This window comes from Hyposmocoma kahamanoa, unplaced genomic scaffold (genome assembly GCF_003589595.1).
Source record: "Hyposmocoma kahamanoa isolate Upper Pololo Valley unplaced genomic scaffold, ASM358959v1 86, whole genome shotgun sequence".
Taxonomy (NCBI): domain Eukaryota; kingdom Metazoa; phylum Arthropoda; class Insecta; order Lepidoptera; family Cosmopterigidae; genus Hyposmocoma; species Hyposmocoma kahamanoa.
The window spans coordinates 8,837,191-8,842,647 of NW_020654289.1; positions in this window are offsets into that span (position 1 = coordinate 8,837,191).

Sequence of the window (5,457 nt, forward strand, 5' to 3'; positions counted from 1 at the left end):
GTTTTCAGCATCATATTTATCAGCTCATCGTCTCAGTGTTTCTCTTGGGTACATTTTTCATTTCAAAACAAGTTTTGCTATTTCTTCATTGCAATATATCCTCTATTTTATCTTAGAAAATAGTAATATAACCTATATTTTCTCGTCTGAGTTTCCAGTAGGCTGCCTTTTTTACTAAGTTCTTCATTGTGATTTGAAAGGAAGGTAATTGAATTTTCAATATTGCATTTTGTTTGTTGTATCTCCTTTAGGTTAGAAGCAATAGCCTTAAGTTCTGATTGTTGAGCAGATAACAAAGAACATATATATAAACGTCATCTCTTCTCCTCTTAATGCATTTAAGTAAGTGATTGGGCGGTGTTTTTTTCGAGTTTAGAGTCCGAAATAGTTATTTTTGATACAAGTGCGGAAAGTCAGTCATTATTCACGAGTCTCCCGAGCCAGAGGCGAGGGTCATGACTCGATACAAGTGAAAATAACAAATCCGCACGTGTATCAAATGACGTTTTTTAAAACATTTGCGAAAAAACTACATTGAAAGTAAAATAAAACAGTATTAAAAAAAACTCATTTTACTTCTTTGTCTGATAAAAATTCAGAGTACAATGGCAACTGTTGCCAGTATTCACCACATTAAAATTACTATTGTAGTGGCGCAGCGCGCAGCGGTCTCGCGTAATGCTCACTTTCGGTCATTGTTAATACTCATTCAGCCATCTCTATGGAAAATATTTTGGCATTTTTAAATGTAACCCGTTGTTTTACAAAACACCTATGCAATTTAAACAAATAAGATGTTTGTAAGTAAATATAAGTTTTAATGACGAATGGCTTACGTCGCAAATCACATAAATGTTAACTAAATATACAACCTCTTTAGTTCTATGTTTAAGTCTTGAAACATCAGTAAATTAAAAAAAAATGGAAAAGTAAAAACTTAGACTATGGAAACTAAAGGACATGTTACGTTGACATATATAAATCAGACGTTATATGTATATGATGCATTTCGACGTCGAAAACATAAACATATTATTGTCTTTGTTTAACTATTACGTGCCGTCTTAAGCCAAAAGAGATAGCATTACATTGGTCTGTGTCAAACACGGGAATCGAAAATTCGTAACGTCATTTTAAATGCCAACCGTGGCCATTTCAAGTACATGAGGTACATGATACCGTTGTCAAACGGAAGTACATCAAATGTCAAAACAAATGTTTTTCCAAATGTATTATTGAATTATTCACATGTATTATAATTAAATTGGACAGAAATATTGACAGTGAGAATAATTAGGTATTAATAAAAATGCGACGCTGCAGCATTAAAGGATGCGGCTTTAGAAAAACTGCAGAGCGTATCCAAAACACCCACAAGCTTAGGCAACATTACAAATTATTGATAAAGAATTGCGATACAATTAAAATAAAATAAAATTATAGATACAATTTAGCTTACAAATGTCAAAACCTTAACCTACTTAGTATCTAATTTCCTACACGTAAAAAGTCATTATTTAAAAATATGTTCGCGTTCCTAAGAATTTGTCCAAAGGAATCAGCAAATAAGTCCATGTCATAGTGGTCAGCGAGCATATCTCCGATGAGCGTGAGTGCCCGCGCGGAGGGCGCATGCGCAGCGCGAACGGTGCGCACTGCCGGCCGCTGCAGCAAGCGCAGCCGCCTACGCGGTGTCACTATCCCAGACTCATCCCAACTAATGCGAGAGGGCACCTGAATGCTAAATTTCTCGAGAATATCTGGACTATCGATTTTATTATGAACGATTGATAGGTAGTGTAGTACTAGCATCCATTTTCGCCTAAATGCAAGTGTTTCTAAATCGACCATAGCAGTTACAAATAAGGAGGGGTAGAGAAACGGATAGTACCCATAAGTTCTCTTATATAACCATCGCGCAAATTTACGTTGAAGTCTTTCCACCATAAGGTTATATTTATTTTCATGAGGATCCCAAATGATAGCGCCGTATTCGAGTTTACTGCGTACATACGCATTATACAAAACCTTTGCTACTCTACTGTTCTGGAATTGTGAAGCAATTCTCATAATAAAACCCAAGGTTTTGCTAGCTTTCTTGCACATTTCAGTCACGTGAGTATGAAAATCCAGTTTGTCATCTAATATTAAACCTAGGTCGCGAATGTTATTAACTCTATCCATAGGAGCGTCATTTAAACTATATCTAGTAAAAAGGGGTGATCGTTTACGCGTAAAAGTTATCACTTTGCACTTATTTTCATTTAGTGGCAATCTATTGACTCGACTCCATTCGGATACGGCGTCAATATCACATTGGAGTGCCTCAGCATCTGCCGCCTTACTAACCCTCGTGAAGAGCTTTAAATCGTCCGCGAATAGAAGACATTTGGCGGATCGGACATAGTGTGGTAGTTCATTAATCATGAGTAAAAACAGCGTTGGCCCCAGGGTACTTCCCTGACTCACTCCGGATCTTGTACAGTATTTAAAAGACTCATAACCATTAACTCTAACATACTGGTTTCTCCCACCCAAGTAACTCGCAAAAAATTGCAGAAGTTTGGGCGTAAAGCCTGAAGCTGCCAGTTTCTGTAATAATATGTCATTATCCACAACATCAAATGCCTTTTTAAGGTCGAAGTAAGCGGCGTCTACTTGTCCTCCCAAATCCATTTCAGTGCATGTATAATCAACTAGAGACACGAGGTTGGTATTTGTCGATCTAGCTACGCGGAAGCCGTGTTGACTATTGTGAAGGATGTTGCGGACTTGTATAGTTATGTCTGTTTTGATCATACGGCGCACAGCATCGATGTTTTTGTTGTTCACAACAGCGGACGGGCGACCACCACGAAATTGGTCACTGAGATTCACATGACCGGGTTTGAAGTCTGCAAACCAGCTATAAATAGTCGTCTTGCATGGTGCTTCATCGCCAAAAGCAGTTTGAAGCCGAACAAAGCTCCACTGCGCTGTTAAATTACACTTAAATCGTACACTTAGTCGTAGAAAATCATACTATCAAAATTTTTACGACTTAATTCCATGGTTATGTAGACAACCAATTTGTAAAATGACGCCACAATGTAAAAACAAGTGACAGTCAGATGAAACAAACTTTATTCTATAGCCAAAGAGTTTCATTTTCAAATGTTGTAATTATTTTTTAAATATTGCTTATGTAAGTGGCCAGTTCCGGAAACTTATAGTGCGCCCTATGTAATGGCGGACAGCAGCTTGTAGCTGATATACCGATGTATACTCTCTGACGTAGTATAATGGCGAAGTGCCGGTAGGAGTGGCCGAGCCATGAAGTTACAATGGCAGACAAAAGCTTGAAGCTGATTGATTAGCTATTTTTCTTTCACAGTTAACTTCAAAAAAAAAGTTAAGTTTCAAAGTTTATGATATTTTAATATTTAAGATGATTTCATAAACCAAAATTATGTTTCATTTGGAATATTAATGAAATACGTGGGCACGTATGAACACCATCACATCCGGAGGGAAGAGGAATCGATATCGTGCATTTTGCTAGGAGACGCTTCTAATTTTAGTTTTGTTTGTTAACTTCAGTTACTTTTTGAAATGAAGAGACTACCTACATGAAATCTAAGCTTCTTGCTTGCAACGCGATGTTTGTGCGTGTTTAAATCGATTACTCGCATATATTCGCAGTGTCGTTTACGCGCAGATGACGCGCGTTTACGCTGTCGTAAACGCGTCGTCGGCGCGTATAAAATGCGCCGTGTGCAAATGCTCTTAGAGGATTATAGAACAAACACTGGCACAAGCATGGACGTAATTATAGCTCTATGGGCACAAGCCTAGTGCCCGTCATAAAGGAAATAATAATAATGATGGAATAAAATAAAAGAAAGTCTAGTGGCCGCCATTTATAATATTTTAAGGGTTACAAATTTGTTGACGTACAATTTCTGCACTTTTTTATTTCTAGAAATATAATAAGTTTACCAAAATATAACAATGATGATTTCATAGAAGACATGGACGAGATGGTACACGCTCGCCTAGATGCCCGTTAACTCTGTCCATACATGATTATGTATATCAAGGTTATACTGTTCGTTTAATTATACAGTGTTTTACTGTAATGTTACTTCAATTATTTGTTAAAATGTATTCCAAACATGTAAAGTGAATAACAGTTATCTGCTTCCATGTCATTTCTAATCACTTTACTTTTTAATTTTTGTTTATCACTTTTAGATAGCCAAGTTTATTTTGAGTATACCACCTATCAGTGAATAGCACAGATTTGAAATTGATTAAATTGGCGAAGGGTATCATCATGCCAATCAATCATTGGACATCACCACTATGAAGGGTTAGTACCGTTAAGTTTAATTTCAATTTTTAAATCACTAGTTCAAATATTTTCATAATTTAATTCACCTTATACGACTATGATTACTAGTCTTGATAAAACTATCTTGGTGATTGTATAAAAACTTCATCAAGATACATAAATTTTGTCTTGTATTTGTGCAATTTCAATAATGTAATTATACTGGAATTGATCGTTAACTGAACGTTGACTGAGACTTATTTTGAATTCCATTGGAACAGGGTTTTTGATGCTTGCCCTTGTGGGGGTTGTGGCCGCTGAAAGACCCAAGTGCCCCACGGAGCAGGGTACCGACTGGTTCGTCGACCTGCTTCTACGTCACGACGATTGCGACAAGTTCTACAAGCGCCCCTTTGACCAACACATAGTGCAGCAGTGCCCTTCTAATCTCGAGTTTAACTTGGAATCGTGGAAGTGCGATTGGAGAGAGAATGTAGATTGCAGCGATAGAAATGTGCCTGGGGAACTTAACCCCGAATACGAACCCGACCCCGAACCAGATCCCGAACCCGAACCCAAACCCGTTCCAGACCCCGAACCCGACCCTGAACCCGAACCCGGAATCGCAATCGAACATAAACATGAACTTAAGAGTGGAGTCCAAATTCAGGTTCCAGTTTGAAATTGAATTCCTGCCAAATGCCTAGTGGAAAGTTGCGTGTGCAGGTTACTGCTTCATGAGAACGACTGCGACATCTTGTACTATTACGTATGGGGCAAGTGGACGCCTGCTTTTCAACAAGTTTGCAGGTAAGATTACCGTTACTTGTAGCCCAAAGCACAGACATTAAAATTCAGTAATTAGTCAAAATTTAAAGTTACATGGTTGCACATTTTCGATTGAAAAGAACAAATACGTTTTAATAACAATTTTGTTTTTCGTGTCTTATCTGGATATAGGTAGATGTTGATTACGATCACCCATAGCCCGACTGCATTCACAGTTTGGTATAGGCTTCGCGCAGTTTGTGCCATACACCATTCACCACGATATTGCGCAAGTCTCAGCCTGCGACTTTGATAATGTCGTCCATCCAAGCCGTCGCACATATTTGTAGTTACGTTTTAATTCATTCGGTTATCGC